Source organism: Bacillus rossius, chromosome 5 (genome assembly GCF_032445375.1).
Source record: "Bacillus rossius redtenbacheri isolate Brsri chromosome 5, Brsri_v3, whole genome shotgun sequence".
Taxonomy (NCBI): Eukaryota; Metazoa; Arthropoda; class Insecta; order Phasmatodea; family Bacillidae; genus Bacillus; species Bacillus rossius.
In genome coordinates, this window is record NC_086333.1 from 32564337 (window position 1) to 32583287 (window position 18951).

Here is an 18951-nt window from a genome sequence, read left to right on the forward strand (position 1 = left end):
TCTAGCAGAACAGAAAAATACAAAATGGCGATATTGATGACATACTTATTGTGGCCTCCAGAAGACGACCAAAAGATGGTGGCTATGTCGTCAGAATTTTGAAAACGGTGCCTGACATCCTATCCAAGATAGCGGATATGTTTTTAGAATTAAAGATGGCAACCGTAACAAAATTGTAACGTTTGTGGAGTTAGCCACTCGACGTAAAGATGGTGGAATTCAAGATTGTGACAAAATAAAAGGTTAAGGTCAAAGGTCAAGGAAAAGTCAAATGCCAATGTCAATGGTCAAGGTCAAAATCAAATGATAAATAAGTATTAGGTTCTACGGTCATGATCAAAGGTCAATGTCAAAAGTCAAGATCATCCAAGATGGTCACATCAATACTCACTCCGACTTCTGACTCAGTAAATACATTCATATACTACTCACTCTGTTTTTTAATAACATCTCGTATGAACAATTTATGTTACATAGTTGATAATAAAATATTTTAAAGATTTCATATATTACATATCTATATTCTAAAACCCAAATTTTTCGAATATTATACGTGATCGATTGATTAGGCCCTACTTGTCTGCAAATACTGTAACTTACCTAACAATAAAAATATTTTAACAAAAGATTGATACGATAAAAATATAATTTATATTAACTTACAAATAAAATTGTCTCACTTATATAAATAAATATGGATGGTAATAACTTTATTTACAAGTAATATTTTTTAATGCATCATGCTGCATTAAAAAAGGCACATTTAATTGTTTAAATAGCACATAAACTTCAGTTACCAAGAAGATTTCAGTAACTTTGGCTAATAAAAGTAAAATCTTCTTGGTTGAACGCAGCTAAAGAAAATAAAGGGTAAAATAAAAATTGTTTGTCTGTAAAGTCGGTTTACAGACGATAGTTTAACGTGACAACGTCATAACAAAACATTGTTGAAATGATTGCATACTTTTATGAATAAAATTGAATCATTTTTATTTTAATAATAAAAGAATAAATACTTGCAATTATACTAGTAATCAGATTTTTAAAATGCAATAATAATTAAACTTTGTTGCCGAAATTGTTGTTGTAATGAGCAATGAAAACCACTTTAACTTTTTACTTCACTTTATAAACAGTCGACGAAACAGTTCACGTGTAGATGACTTGTAATTAATTTTATAAACTGGCTTTTAGCTATACAGTTTAAATAAAATTATGAACAAGTTTTCATATAAATAAACTGTAATCAAATATATATAATCGATTATATGAATCACCATAATTTTTTAATCAATTGTAACATAACCTATTATTACTGCACTCGCCGACAGCGTAACGGAACACAGCGCAAATGAACAATGAGCGTAACGGGACACAACGTAACGGGACAACATGCGTAACGGGACACTTTTTCGTGCGTGCAGCCGGCGTTCATCGATTTATTAGACGTTGTCACGTCAAAAATGAAACGGAAAATGATTTCATGGCGCGTGATAGGGGAGTTGGCTGGAACGAAGCAATGGCGCGGTCCAGTCGCCGCCCGGCTGTACTGCCACCCGGCGCGCGGCGAGAGTGGCCGCAGCTCGTCACCCAGCTGTCAATCAGCAGGTGACGTCACGACGGGCCAGGCTGTATTGATTGCCTGCGCGGCGCTATTCAGCCACCGGCCCCCGAGGTAGACCCACCTCCCATCCTCTCATGGTGGAGGGGGGTGGCCACACTGGCGTATACTTCTTCCTCCGAAACAAGGAGCAAGCTCCTTCTAACTTCCCAAGCCCCCTCATGGTAGACTCTGTCCAACCCATCATTCTAAACATCATCTGTATCCTGTACACTTCTATGCAATTAATGCATGCCATCTCATCCCGCATTTCTGTACCCAGGGTTTTCCCTGTGTTCATGCAGGTTTTACCTGGGCCCAACTTAGCATAGTTTTAAGCCAGTTTTAATATAGCGGAGTTAGCCATGGCGCATATCGCTGCACATATGCAGCTTAGCCAATCCCTGAGCAAAGCATAAGACGCAGGCAACACTTACCTCCATGGCTAATCCCAGCATGACTAGGCGCATAGGCTTTGGCATGAGACACGCCTAGGTCCCACCCCTAACCCCGAGCCATCCTACAAATACACTTAGTTTTTAGTTAGGTTTGGAAATAAAATATAAAATAATCTCCTTCAAAAAATTTTCTTTCTTTACATGTTGTTTCATCTTAAAGGAAGACTAGACTTTTGTGAAACGAAATCTACAATAGGAAAGTCATTAGCAAATACATATAGTAGAAATAATTCGTACGTACTTATCTGGGGCAATATTCCACAATCTGCGCTAAATGTTGTATAGCATTCAATGTACCTCAGCGATCTCAGCTTTCAGTTGATATGTAGTTACATTTGAAGAACGAAGCATTATAAAAGTTTAATGATTAACATCGGTACCCACCTGTTCATATATATATATATATATATGATGGATACTGCAACATGTGAAGCAGGTACTAACAATACAATACTCGCTGTGTGAACACCAAAAGTACACGTGCATGGTAAATGAAATGGAAACGGCACCCGAAAGTTTTTTTTTAGTAAGTTTATTTTCAAGACTTCCCTTTTCTGTCGCCAAGAGCTAAGTTTGATCATTATTTGTTGAGAAATGGCTACGAAGGATTCTGGATAATGGCCGGCTCGCGCCTCGAACGGGCCGAACGCCCTGAGCTATGGAACTCGATACGATCTTGTCTCCGTCGTTGGCACCCCTGCTGTTGAAAGGGATGACAAGATTACGTCAGGCTTTGGACCAATTTCTGCTCTAGTTACAGCAGTTATAACGATGTCATAAAACTCCAAACATGATACTTTTAACAAGCAGTCTCCTATTCAAGTCGACGAACTTTGTGAGTTGTAGGTACATCAAGCGCCGTCGTCATCTTATCAAAATATCCCTATTAAAATTTTTTTATTCGTGACAGTCAGCCTTGATGTTTTTTTTATAATACAAACACAAACAACATAGATTTTTGTTTTCAATAGATTGTTGTATTTTCTATGGAAATTTATTTTATGGATGATCTAATATAACATTGTGTACCGTACTTTTGTGTCTCTTTGTGCTTAAAAATGCTATTTTAAAAAGTTTCCTTTAAAAGGTTCCTGTAGTACTTGAGTAGGAATGAAACCTGGAATTACTAATGGATTGACACGTACATATTTACTTTTTGAAATTCAGTATTTCTGGTTATTTTAAATGGTTTGCATGCTGTTTCCGGCAGCTATAAAGAGAAAGAATAATATTTTTCTAACCAATTTAAATCATGTCAGTTTAGTCGTGTTTTATTTCTGTGTTTTTGAGTTGGACTGGTATCATAGCCATTTCGTATTACTGCAAAAGTTTTTTTTTTAAATAACACGATACTACCATTGTTTGGGCTAAGACAGCAACTATTAAAATATATCGTACAATTCGCTCCGGTCTGTACCTCTTTGCTTCCACGCTGACACAACAACCCCTGGAACGTAATCATGCATTGGACTGTACACCACGCGCGGAAATATCACCTAACTGCTTGCTCGTGATGGGTCATTGCAGGTTCTGCGTTCCGTGGCTGAGCAGCAGTGACTACATGAACATGCATCCACGAGCAGGCCCAGGTCGCGTTCGCCATTTTTCACCGATCGCCACCGGTTGGCAGGAGTCCGCGAGTTCGCATTTTTATTCTCTACCATGCTAGATGGTACACAGTAAAATAATTTAAGGAAACATGAGGTCACTTGTACCTCCTGAAGGAATCCAAGCCAATTAAATACCATTTAAAACCTAAGAGCTACCCTGTTGGAGGTAAAATGTTAGTGAATTTTACACGAAACAAAACATAATATCTAGCTAGGCATGTGAAAATGAATCTAATTTTTTTCATGCATGCACTTATAGTAGAACCATAGTATTTATGCTACCTTTTACAAACTCTATTGCCTTTGTGGCCAATAAAAGGGTTAAGATGTTTTTTTTTATTTTGTTGTGCTGGGTTTCACATGATACGATGCCTCTCTCTATTGCCAGCCAATCACCAAATCAATGCCGATTTACATAAACTCTTCAAGACCAATTGCTACGTTATACGCCTCATAGATTGGTCTTCATCCCGTCATGGTGGCATGAAAGGATGGAGAATACTGATCGAATGAAGGACAACAAAACAGTTGTGTTCCTGGTTCAACCAACTAGCACTCGGAACAAATCAGCACCACCGACAGGATCGTCCGTATGCAGAACACAAGTGTATCTGCAGTCATGCACAGCAGTTATCTGTCTGTGGGTGGTGGATACCGGATTATGCTCCTGCGGCGAGGAGCTTGCTACAGAGGTCGCGCCGTCACATCAGGAACACTTCCTCCGCAAATCTCAGGGCTCGCTCCTCGGTGTCTCGCGCAGACGCCGGTCTCAGGGGGTAGAGGAGGAAGGGGCGGGAGGATGGAAGGCGGGTGGAATAGGAGACGTTACGCCCAAGTGCGCTTTTTTTTTCCCCGGGAACATCCCCTGACATCTCTCTCTTCTTGCTTTTTTTTTTTACGTCCCGGGGCACTTTCGAGATTGCTCTTTGTGTCGCGGGGGGAGTGCCTCATCCACCACCCCCTCCTCCTGCAGTACCTGGGGAGACGCCTCGTGGCACCTGGAGTGTGCTGATGCTCTCCGCCGGCGAAGGTACGGCCTACCAGCCGTGAGCTTGTGCCACGAGGACAAACATTACAACACCGTCACGCCCCTATCCCTCTGCAATCACATGTCTCGATGCCAACACTGATGATGACGGCTTTTGAAAGATTTTAGAATGAACTATTGTGTTTCATCTGTCTTTCACTGCCAAGAACCAGATTATTTAACCCACAAATAGAGCTAATAAATCTAGGCAGACGAGTAGGCCTACGCTATGCTGTGAAATTTCCAATATTTTTCCTTTGTACATTTTGGTTCCACAGTAGTAAATGGAAAAGGGGAAATCTGGGAGGATGATATTTCTTGTATGTCTACGGTTTGATGGTTTGTTGGTTTGTTCGAATGCCAATCGTGAGGAATCTGCCATGTTCGGGCGTGTCCACCGCTCGTTGACAATGATAAGGAAATCGTTCGCCATCTTGGATGATTCCACATCCGCCATCTTGGAATCTGCAATTTTTTGAAAAACTGTAATTATTGATATAAAAATTTGAATGAAAATTATAAATTATCAAAAGAGTATGCTTATTAAAAATTAATATTGAGTCGACTTATTTTTGTCCTTTGTTCGACCCTTGCTCGATAAAAAATAATAATTTCAGGTAAAAAACTATTTATTCAATAAAAAACGGTAAAAAATCTTAAAAAGTGCTTAAATTCCTCATCTACCGACAGTAATTAAACTACCGATGCCATCTTAGTAGTTCGTAGTTATTTCCCTAGTAATTAGAAAAAAATATGTAATTCATAAAAATATTTCTTGTTCAAATAATGTTTAAGTTTATTATCTATTTCCGTTGGTCTTTTCCTTAGCAGATGGGAAATTATGATAATTAAATATAATTTACCAAAAAAACAGTGACAGTTTCGATCAATATTACAACAAAATTACAAATAAAAAATTATGTAATTACTACATGAACAAAAAATAAGCAAAATTCTACCATTTCTTAATTTCTGCAATCTTCTACGAGTAGGAAGCAAATCCTTTGCATGCCTCAACATGTGTTTTCAGGGCAGATCTACATGCCAGTCGGTAAAACAGGCATTACCAATTACTGGAATAACCAGGATCACATCTAGAAAACCAACAGAAGTCTTAAGACAATCATGCTTTGTTCGAATTAAATTTAAGTGACTATATATAACGCAAATGGATTATACAATTATGTTAAATACATAATCGTCACCAATACAAAACATCTCTTCTGGTGAGTTGAAAACATCAAAACAAAGAAAGCTGATTCTGACATCGTGAAGCTGCAGTCATAGTGGTCCGAACAGACAACGAAGATAAAGTTACCAATCTTATTTCCTAAAAAAACATAAAATTAATAATGATTTAATTTCCAGCATTGAACTAAAACTGTAACAGACCTGAAAGATCACTATTCACATACCGGACAAAACCAGAAGCGCCCTAACACCATACAGTAGCAAGTCACATCACATTTATGGCCTCCCCAAAATCCACAAATCAATCATACCTTTACGACCTATCATCATCACTTGCAATTCTACATGCCAAAAAGAAATTGTAATTTTTTTTGTAAAAAAATTGTTGAAACACTCTTAGGACAGGTACCCAATGTCAAAGATTTTGCTTAATTAATTTACATGCTCTAAACATTATAAATATAACAAACTGACACACTGGGGAGCTTTGATGTTCAAAGTCTTTTCACCAATGTGCCCGTAGAAAAAATAATTACTTTAATAATAACTAAATTTAAAAAAAAGACAGCATCTTGAAGGAAAGAAAATAAATACCTATGCCGCCACTCTGTGTTAAAAGAGTAAGTTCAAAGACGAATTTTTAAAACAAACAGATAGAATGGCATGGGTTCTTCACTTTTCATTTCATTATGCATGAGAGATTGAGAGTTTCGAGCAGGAAGCATTGAGGAAATCAAACACCTCATCTATAATCTGGCTTCTTTATGTTGACATCACATTTATGCTCTAATACCATGGACATGAACAGATGGAGAAGTTTGCATATTTATTAAATTAATTCGGGTTAACTATACAGTTTCCTCATAAAAAGGAAAATCGATGGGAGACTTCATTCCCAAGAAAATAGCAAATTTAACACTTAACTACACACTAAACCGAAATATACAGGTCAATACGTCCTTCGTACAAGTACCAAATCTTCCATAATTCACTTTTATTTAACCGAGCTAAAATGTATTGAGAACAAATCCGTTGCTGTTGAACAGTATAACTTAATACATGAACACCTAGCAAATAGCAACCCAGCTGGCATCATGACACAGCCTTTGAAAAACAACATATCCCCCATCATTCAACAACGACTAGCCAAAAAACCAAGTGTCCGTGGCCTCTCGAAAAAAAAGACTATTAGGAAACCAACACGGACTAAGAACAGTTCTGAAACCAACTTTAATTACAAAAAAGTTTGATCCCCAAAATAAAACTAGCGATAGATAAATTTCAGTGCTATAACTGTATTTATCAGATGAACATTGAAGAAACTAATAGCGTTTTCAGCATGAAATAAAAAGCACAAAAGAAACACAAAGGTGGAATCTCAAAAATCTAAACTTGCTGATCTTACCTGAAACAACAGTCATAAAATAGTCTGGGTCAATACCACGCTACTCATACAGGAAGAAAACTACATTTAAATAAAACTTAAGGATATTGCATTTATTCTCATCATTAACAATGTAATAAGTGAACATAGAATAAAATATAAAATAATATACTGATAACTTAAGTTAAAACAGCAATTAAAATACCTAAAAAACAATCGCACAACGTCAACCCACGCAGCAAGACACCAGACAAAAACATAAGCTCTTAGGTGCACGACTATTATGTGAATACTCGCCTCTCACTGGCCAGCCCCACCAGGATAAGAGTAAGACACATAATAACCCCTGTTTTTCCATTGCCCGCTATCAGTATATGTGTACCTGATGATCGGAACGTATGTAAATTACCGAAACGTCGGAACTGTTTGTCTTGGGGATCCTATTGTGTTCGTCTGTGTCATCGTTGTTGTGTTGTTCGGAATATCTGTTTTGTTTAATCTCTGGGATAGCATGTGTGTGTCGCTGTTTTTTGTGTTGTATTTATTATATGTTTCTGTATTATCGTCTTTGTCAATCTGTTGTTCAAGGTTGTTGTTCGTCCTTGTCGTGATATGTTTTCTAATTCCTTCCACACAATAATTATATGTGTTCTTGATGCATTAATACATTTTACATCGGTGAATTTTTGGCTTGATTTTTCTGTGTGTTTGTGTTTTTATCTTTCTTATCCATTATTGTGGTTTCTTTATGAAATTTAAAGCAAATGTGACCCCTAATTGAACATGCGTGGTGTCTCGAAGGGGGGGAAAACGTGACAAGTGCAAGGAGGGGTAGGAGGTGGGGAACGGAAGGAGATTGGCACGCGCCGACGACTTGATCGGAGACAAAAACGGTTGGCATAATTTCACTGGACTTTATTACAGATTTATCACCCGTTAATAACTGTGGCCAGGCGTCCAGGTTTGAAACACGCCCATGAAAACACAATCAAGGGTGCATACTGCATCCCCAGTGCTGCAACCCAAACATTTTAATATTTATTTAATTTCTTTCTTCATATTTCTCGTATATGTGACTGCAATGCTAACCTTGTTTCCTGCATTTCAGATAGATGAACTGGCATCTGTCGGGTGGGCGACTCAGTTCTGTCCTCCACCACCAGGGCCGCAGGCTGTGCTGCGACCCTGGTTACAAACCAACAGCGCCCCGAATCATTTCACATAATCCTGTATACAACCCTCGCAAAGCTGAAGATTGGCTTGCGCACCAACATAACCTATTGTTTCCTAGCCCTTCTCTAATAACTATATTAAATTACCCCACCTACGACTCTCGCACAGGTTTTTTCCCGACACTCTCTCCGTCTTGTTGGTTTAGCTGTGCACTTCAGTCTGACTCTTCCTACTTCGGGGTGTGCCCATGGCCACAATTGCAGCCATGGCACCGGACAACCCAGCTGCAGCCACGATGCATGCGACCTTAGTACAATGAAAACCCCGACATAATTCGTATAGGGCTTACCCTGAAACGCATCCTACTCCAACCGCCCCTAGCAACTAACATGCGTGGCGGAGTGCCCACACAGGCGTAAAGGGATATGGGAGTTCGCCAGATAAAAAAAAAATATCTAATAGAAATGAGTTCGTATATTCTAAGAAAATATAATTTATTTATTTCGCTTTTCCTAGACATGTGGTGAGGTTATTGAGATTCGGATACACTTATTAACTTGCAAAGATTTAAAGTCGCGTAATTAATAAGAAATAAAAATGAAACGACGTAAGCGCCATTTATTGTCAGGAAGCATACTGTGTTTGTCTATGATGTCTCAGTGTTGTTTTTTTCCATCATTAGGTAGGCCAATGTCGTTGCTGTGTTGTCCTATGTTGTTGATTGTATTTACTGTTTTTGTTGCGACAGTATTTTCGTGGTCAGCCCATAGTGTTCATTTGTGCTGTAATTTACTATATTTTTTTACTAAATTTCTTTCCTGGAATCCTCTGGACTCTATAGAAATTTGATTTTTAAATTTAGTTGAAACTAGATTTTTTTCCGAATGCCTACGATGTATTCATTAATGTTTTTCATTCCTCATCTTTTTCTGTGACATCTAGTGCAAAGCACCAATGTTAAATGTAATGGTTACAAATAAATCTTATCCGTTTGCCAGAATCATTCAATGATCTTATATTTTAAAGAAATGTTTTAAATATTATTTGATTTTACTCTTCAGCAACCAGCCCAAAATAGGAAAGATGTTTATTGCAACACCTTAAGACTTAAACATATAAAGTGTCTATGAGCGCATTGAAAACGTTGGTATCATTTACGCGCTGTTAAATGCTAATCTAAATCCTGACAAAATTAGCTTTTAGTACAAAAAAAAACTTTTTGCTATAGTAGAAAACGTAGTGAAATGGCAATGAATTAAATCTCAAAAGTGCTAATTATCCAAAAAAAATATATGTAACTAATACTATGTAGTTATAAAATTTTAATTTTTAAAAATTTATCTAACTCTTTACAACAAATAAAAGTTACATTCTGATTTTCCAGCACATAGGAATCCCCATTGTCAGATTTAATTTTTTAAAATTTCCTTTGGCTAAACAGAAAAAGGTTACAATAGTTTTATCGGCATAAAAAATTAACAAATATAACTTGCAAATAAAATAATAGTTGCGTGGATACCAACCACATTAGACGTAAATATTCGTTGAAGATATATATTTTTGCCAAGAAAACTAAATAATTAATAATTTATTAGGAAAAGTAAAGTTAAAAATAAAGTATGCCATTCCATACTTTTTACCATAATGTATAGGAAATGAGCAACTGGGGAGTGACCGAGTGTTTTCACTGGCTGTTTCAACGAGGGGCGGCGGTCAGCAGTACAAGTACGTCGCATAGGAGTTTTACAAACACATTATATTTTACGTTTAATATGCGATGACATGACTATCTCCACAGTAAATTTGTGTTTAAAATTTTGTGCATATTTATTTAGTAAAACAATTAGTTTTTTTCAATAAACCTTCCAAAAATAATATTATAAAAAAACATACATATAATTTAAAATAATACACGTTAATCTAAAAGAAACAAAGAAACTAGTGAAATTAATTCAACAAATTTTAATAATTCTAACAAAATTTTCAATTAATTTTTTTTTATCTTCACTAGCGCTTGCCTTGGGGTGAAGATTGCAACGCTCAATAATCCCCTTGCCCATCTCCACAATCGAGTAACCCACTCCCGAGCAATTAAATTTTCCCTACGCTTTAATGAGTCATCACTGCGTCATCTCTTACCAGGTGTAAGAAAATTTCACTTCACAATTTATTTTTACCACCTCAGAACTACCACGTACAAGAATCTGTTAAAACGAGGTGGAGGCCACTTCTGTATGATTAATGGTAACTACGTGAAGCTTTTTTTTTTTTTTTTTTTAGCTAATTGTTGCACCATATTGATTAGACGGCCAAAATATTGGCTTAATTGTAGTGCTTACATAGTTGAAACAGTTTCAAATACCTTTTGAAGTGAAACTTCTTTGCTGAGGGGGCTACACTTATCGAGCGTTACAAAAATTCCGATCGCTTGAGGGGAATAGTTTGGTACGATGTGGAGAACCGGTAGAGCAGGAGAGTGCGTCAGCGGCGACGCCACTCCAACGCATGCACTAGCGGTCCAATGAGATATCTGCCAAGGGTGGGGGGATAGGTACGTAGTGAAGCATGCTATATGCTAGTTGTAACGATCAGAAGGGGTGTCTGCTGGGGAGACGGCAGGGGAGAGGTACAAATGACGCAGCAGTGATGCTACGGAACTTGTGTTTGTCTACTCCCGTTTTTTTTTAAATTTTTTATGAGATTATACCCGCATTCTTATCTATTATCAATTTTTAAAAAAATATATAATTTGTCTCTGTCCATACCTCATAAGCAAGAAGTTCCATTTCTATCGCGCGTGGACTCCACGCACACATTTTTTTTATCTGACTATTTTGAATGACGAAGATGCCTATTCATGCTTAGTAACCATCATCAGACGTTAATAATGTCCGTAGGCTTTCACGGCCATTGTCTGAAGCAGCTTGGCTTCTGGGTCGTAGCAGCGTCCTTGGCGAATTAATTCAGGTGAATTATTCTCCAAGGACGCGGCTGCAACCCAGAAGCCAAGCTGACATCATCAGACGTTACCAAACACCATTTCCGCAACGCAATGTTTCGGGCGGCGCGATGTTGAGGATGGCGAGGTTTGAAAGTGACTGCAACTACGTCGCAGCAAGCCCGTCTCCTGACAACTACTAACTACCACGGTTTAGAAGCAGTCGTTTGTTTCCAGCCGCTCGGCGTTGCTGGCGGAAATGACGTCGACTCGTACGACGTAGTTCGAGCCTGGACCTGATTGGCTGGTCGAGAGGGAGGGAGGGAGGGAGGGCCGGAAGGTGAACACCCAGGTTCATGCTACTTCCACCCACTAGGCCAAGGGGGCGCGGGGAGGGTTGAGGAGAAACACGAGTTCCATTTCCTGGTCGTTGTGCGGGCGGCGCGTGGCGATGACGGATGGCGGCGTGACCATGAGCTGGCCATTAGGGCGCATCGATAAAGCCGAGCCCACCTCTTGCCGCTGCGCCGCGGACTTCCTGCGCGCTGCGACTCGGCCGGCCGGAGTGATTCTGGCGGCTAATGGCACTGACAGCGACCAAACACACACGCCGCGGACTAATAGTGGGCAGTTACGGACCAACCTCTGACCACAGAGTGCGTGGTAACTAAACGTGTTACTAAAACCATGGATCAAATGCAAATTATGAAATGACAACAGCTTCCTATTGCTCTTGCCAGTGAAAAAGCGTCCTTCAATGGAAAAAAAAGGTCGAAGCATTTATATAACAACAATAAAGCAAAACAGAACAACATTAGGCCTATTTTAAATTATTACAATTTGAATACTGGTGGTATTCTCGGCTACCTTTTACTTGGATGTGAAATAATCAGGATTATGTTGATGTAAGTGTATAGATTAATAAAATTATTATATTAATACATTTAAAAAAATTTAACACCGATGAAGAATTTATGTTTGAGAGTTTAATATGCAAATAAATTCACTTTACTTTAAAATTATTTTAATTAAACTAATGTTGATAATTCATCATAGCTTGTAATAATTATAAACTTTTTTAAACATAAATCAAATTGTTATATAATGTTTCGTAAAGAAAGGTTTCTAAATTTGGCACCCTTATATTATTTATATATAGTGAAACTAGCTGAAGTACCTAGCGTTTCCCGGTCTGATCACATAATGGAGGGTATTATAAATTTTATTCAATCTGATGCATACAGAAATTTTCTTTTTATTTTAAATTCCAGTATGATAATTTTCATTAAGTTGAACAAAAAATTCTGATTCAGGAGGTGGAAACGAAAAGGTAGATTTATCAAAATAAGACGCAGGTAATCATTTTTCTCTAATTGTGGGTGTAAAGTGTGACATTCTAAAAGAAGTAGTAAAATTCTTGTTTAGTGGGTGGTAATGGTGAAGGTCGTGTGTATTTTTTTTTAATTTTAAGAAATCGATATTTTTTTCCAAAATAAGACAAAGAAATCTCTTATTTTATTTCTAACGCCATATTTGCTCATTTTAATCAAGTTATAAAAAATCCTTCTTTAAGAGGTGTTAAATGAGTATGAAGGTGGGTTCTTGATACAGACAATTATTTAACTCTTATCTTGAACGTCAAATGTAAAAAATTTATTCAAGAAGTACCAAAATTTTATTCTGAGGGGGAAAGAGTCGTTTTGTGTACTTTTTCAAAATATTATATAGGAAGGAGATGGGTGGAGTTTCGGAAGAGGAGGTAGGTAGGGTTGAGAAGGGGAGAGGAATGGGGTATTTATTTTATGAAATCAAATTTAGGCAGTAATTTTCCTCATATTTGAAACGTCTAGTGGAAAAAGTTTAATCAAAGAAAGCCAAAATCTGCTTTAAGGGGCTTGCCTTGTTAGTGAGGCGGGAGTATGAGTGTGACACTCGCTGGTGCTTCTAGCGGGGTATCGCCTCTAATCACAATGCTGTGTACAGTAACGCAGTCTTCTCGTCTTTCAAAGGGCACCTATGAAATTTTAGTGGTAACAACTATATTATATACCAGAGAAATTAGGATAAATTTGTGCTTTCAATTAACTCAACCGGAAGTTTCAAACATGAGAGCTATTCCCAAACATGCATTTTATATATTTTCACACTTTTATAAAAACAGTTTAGAAACGAAATCCATAAAAAAAAAACTCATACGCTCTTTGTGTGAACTTAAAGGTTTTTCGTAAACAGACCCCAACCAGAATCTTAAACAGTTTTCAAATAGCTTTTTTTTTCCTGAAGATCTACACACCGTATGGTTGCTCAAGTAAATAGAAACAGGTAATTATTTTGTCATTTTTATGTAACCATGAAAAAGTGGTAGGTTTTTTCGGAATACGATTGAAAAAGTAATCATATAATTTTTATCAGTTGTATAAAATTTCATTAGGGAATGAAAATTTCTGCTTAAAGGCGTATTTTTTGCAAACTTATAGTTTCAAAGAATTATTATTTTTATGTAAATGAGATGTAGACAGTAATTAACCTTTTATTTTGTACGTCAAGAGTACTAAATTTCAACAAGAAGTAAGAAAATTTTACTTTTAGAATAACTTTTGGGGGTAGTTCTAGGAAATATTAATTAGACAGGTTCTAAGGGTGTTTTTTTTTTTCCAAAATTAAGTTTTGAAATTAGTTTTATTCAATTTTAAAGTTAAGTGTGAAAAAATAATTATGTTTGAAGTTTCATTCAAGGGAGATGGAGCTTAATTTTTATTCAGGTAGACAGGTAGATAGAGGTAGTTTTTATGAAAATAAGATTTAGACAGTAAGCTTTCGCCGTTTTTTTCAACTTTATTGTACCAATTTTATCGATAGTATGTACGAAAATCCTGTTTTAGTGAGGTAGAAGACCTGCTAGAGCAGGGGGTTGTAATTGTTTTTTCCTAATCGTATTAAGCCAGTTATTTTTCTTTTAGTTGACGGTCAAGTGTGCAAAATATCATCAAACCTAATTCTGATTTAAGGTAAAGAAAATGTTTTGGGGTGGGAGTTGTTCGAAAAAGAAAATATTCAGTTTGTGTTTTTAATGTGATATAGATAGAAGTGTTCTCCTGCTTTAAGCGTCAAGTGTGCAAAATTTCGTCAAAAAATACCACAATTTGAAGGGAATGAAAAAGAAAATGGGATTTTTTTTTGTAATCCAATGTTTTTAAACGTTTTATTTACAGAACATCTCCTATCTGTACGTGATTTGTAACAAAGTACCCAAATTATGCTCTAATCGGTGGGAAAAGGGAATATGGGTAGTTTTTCGAAGTATCATGTAGACACAGAGATGGGAATAGCTCTTTTTTAATCAGATAAAGACAAAAATTGTCCCTTATTTGAAATGTCAGACGTGCCAAATTACACAATATAGTATCAAAATTATGATTTAAAAGGTAGGAAAAAGAAATGGGAGTAGTTATTGCAAATCAGATGCACAAAATAAAATAAACCCTTAACATGAAGTGTTTCAAAATATCTGCAAGTAGTTCCAACATTCTAGTTTAAGAGATAGGAAAAAGGTTTTCAAAATAATGTAAAGCCAATAATTTTCCTTTTATTTTGAACTTCAAGTGCCGTAAACTATCGTTAAATTATACCAATACTATAGTATTAAAGCGAGGCAAGGTTTTGGAGTTTTTTTAAATACAACTTTTAGACAAGGTGATGGAGATATTTAAAATCATATGAAGAAAAAATTTATCTTATTCTTAATGTAAGTTGTGCAAAATTTTATAAAGTAGTACCAAACTTCCGATTTAAGAGATGAGAAAGAGAGTAGAGGTAGTTATTCGAAATTAGGTGTAAAAGTAGCTTATCTGCTTTTATGAAAATAAAATTATTCACCAATTTATAATGATGCATAACTATTCCGCTTCAAAGAGTGGTAAAGGTGGCAGGTTATTTTAAATTAGAATTCAATCCAGTAATTTAAATCTTAATTCTAACATCAGGTGTTCCAATTTTTCATTCATTTTTAATAAACATTTCTGTTTAATGTGTGAAAGGAGGATAGGGGTAGTTCGTAGAATTCAGATGTAATGCAAACATAAATTTTCTACTACTTTTTAATAGGTGGGAAAGGGGGATGGGGTGTTTTTCTCACTTTTTTATAGACAGTAGCAATAATTTTTTTCTCTCTAAATATTTGAAGACAGTAATATTCCCTTCGTTTAACCGCAAAATTTGTAAAATTTAATCTAAAAGTACAATTCTGCTTTAGGAGGTGTGGAAGGGGAATGGAGGTATTATTTTATTTCATGTAGAGGTGAGTCTCTTTTTTTTTAGAAGTCAACTGTAGCCAGTAATTTGCCTTTTTAAAGGAGATGTGATCGAAATTTCATAAAAAAATTATCAACTTGTGGAGTAAGTGCTGGGTCAAAGGGGAAAGGGCGGTTTTCTCAAAACCTCGTGTAGGTAGCGATATTATTCTTGTTGCATTTTTAAACTGTGAAAAATAAATTAAGCAAATAATCCTACAAACGGCTGAAAATTTTTCCTAGGTGGAGCTCTATGTCTGATAATGGGTTGAAATTAGTTGCTGATAGTAATTTTGCTCTAATTTTGGATGTCATGTGTCCAAAATTTGCAAAATACTACCTAAAGTCTACTTTAAGTGTTGGGCAAAGGGACGGAAGTAGTTTTTTGTAATACAATGAAGTATATTTTCAAAGAAATATAATTAAAATTATTTTTTTAACCCTAAGAATGCAGAATTTAAGCAAAATTTATCCAAATTGCTTCAAATTTTTGTAAAGGTTAATTGGGTAATTGGTAATTTTTTTAATGTTATGAAGGCAGTATTTTTTTTTTAAGCGTCTACTGTGCAAAATTGTATCACGCAATAATAAAATACTGTTTTAAGCGATTCAAATGTCATTTAGATTGAAAGAGCGGTTTTATTAATTCACATGTAGACAGTAATTTTTCTCTTATTTTGAATATTAAGTGTGTAAATTTTATCCAGAAGTACCTCAAGTCTATTTGAAAAGGTGAGAAAGTGGTTGGGTGGTCTTATTAATTATTGTTTAGACAGGAGGATGAGAATAGCTATTTTTATATCAGACGTTAATTTATTTTTCCTATTAATTTGTACGTCAAATATGCCAAATTTCACAAATAAGTACCAAATTTCTACTCTCTAGGGTAGGAAATATTTTGGAGGTTGTATGAAATATTATATAGATAGGTGGATAAAGGTTATTTTTTAAATCGTATTTGTGCAGTATTTTTCATCTTAATTTTAATACAACCTATCCAAAATTACATATAGATATACCAACATTATGTATAAAGGCGTTCCGGAAAGAAGGATGATTTGGTTTTTGAAATCTCATGTGAACAGAATGTATGGGGTGCTACTTTTCAATCAGATAAAAAAGCAAATTTTCTACGTTTTTTAACATCAATTGTGTGGAACTTCATTCAGATGTACTAGCATTATGTTTTATGGGATAGAAAAAGGAATATGTTGATTTTTCATGTTATGTAGACACTGACCTTAAGGGGATTGGTGCACCAGCATCGTATTAAAAAAAACAATATATTTGTTAATGATTCAGCTGCTAGAGAAGATTTGAACCATTCTGGTGTAAAATTTATTTTTTTATTTTTTTATTTTAATTAAGTTATTGCTGATTTTCGGGACTTTTTTAAATTCAAGCTTTATTAAAAAACTATAAAGAATTCAGTGGTAAAACTTTCGCAGATAAATTTTCAGACACGGGAGATATGACTGTGACCATTATTTTATCTGTAATCATTATTAATTTAACGTATTTACAATTTGAATTTTAATAAATAAGCTGCTACGAAATTACGTGATATTCATTTGCGAATTTAATAACATTCGCGTTTTCATTTGTAATTCAAACGCCTACATATATGTCGGCTGAATGATTGACTTTATTTTAGTCTTTAGCTTATTGCAGTCGGACCTAAAGTAAAAATGTAGCTGTAGAAATTTGAGCAGCGTGCAAGCTCGGATACGAGGAATTATGGAGCGCGCTGGACAGTAGTGACACCTTGCGACAGTTTTCCAAACTTTTTGCAGCTCGTTCCCACCCAGCCACAGCTGTCTGCTGTTTACGAAGGGGAGACGGGATTTCGCGGGAAACTGATATGAAGGTCAACGTACTCATTTTCAGTAGATAAGAGAACGTGTTTGGTATAGCTCGGCGTATAATTGAATGGTTATCCTCTGTTATTATTTAGCACAGTGATTTAGCTAGATGTTTTTTGTTGTAAGCGTGAGATTTATTCAGGAATAAAATGCAGAAGAAACCTCCACCAAGCAGCGTACACAAAATAACAAAACTATCGAAAGCCATTATAGCGCTTAGAAAAAAGAATAAAGAAAGATACGAGATTATTTTATTATAGCTTTTTTTACCGTATATTTATTTTTCAGAGTTGCGTATGTACAACGCGATGGACGCGATGCGACAACAAAAAGATGTGTAAAATTTTAAACATGTTTTTTTTTGTTTTTTCAGCAATGCGTGAACCATTCATTAACTATACTCAACATGTATCCGTATAATTACGTTTGAGTTTTTTTTTATGACAGGCACCAATGTTAACAAGTTTATTAAGCCACAATAGACTTTTTTCAGAAAACTACGTGTAGCAGAAAACACTCAACATAGTCTCACACAAAATCAGTTTAAATGAATGCAGTTTTAAGAAGTAAGCTACGTAAATAATAGTTAAAAATTATTTAATATCTGCTGGTAACGTTTCCAAAGTATCAGCTTCGCCTTCATTCACGAACAATATTCGTGAGCTTATTTATTTATTATGCTGGCTATTCGTTGGTGACTGTTAGGACTGCAAAATTAGTAAATATTTTTCACCCTATCCTGAGTTAAATCTAAGTGTGCGCGGTTAGATGAGGACCTAGATGTGTCTCAGGCTTACGCCTTTACACTCTACTCATGCGGGGTATTAACCATGCGCGTAAGGGCGCGTTGCCATTGACCTGTAGGATAGTCTCAACAATCCTCTACGAACTCGAAAAATGTCACCTGCTCATTGGCTACTTGACTTGTGACAACTGTTTGTTGTAATGCCTGTGATTCATCGTTGATTTTGTTGAGGAGTTTTCAGTGATTCAGAGCCTCCCATTTAACTGTGGCCGAATTGAAGAAGCAGTACACATGTTACATGCTTGAATTCATAGCGAATGGAAACCACAAATATTTACTGATGTAGTGGTTGGTAAAAAAAAAAAATATTATTTGTATCGCGTCCATTGCTTCGCGCCATTATGGCTCCTATATTATATGGATTTATAAAATATAACGATTCATTTACGACACTTAAGATAAGGTGTGTAGGATTTTAAGAATTCACTTGAATTAATATTTAAGAACATATTTCAGGATAACTTATGTAGACGCTCGTACAGACGGCACCGGTTGTGATGACTCATTGTTACCAGAGCAGGGGCCACGCATGTGAAACCTCAACACAACTCGAAAATCAGTAAGTGTTACATTGAAATGTGTCTGCTACAAATGTTCAGGAATTATAACTTTGA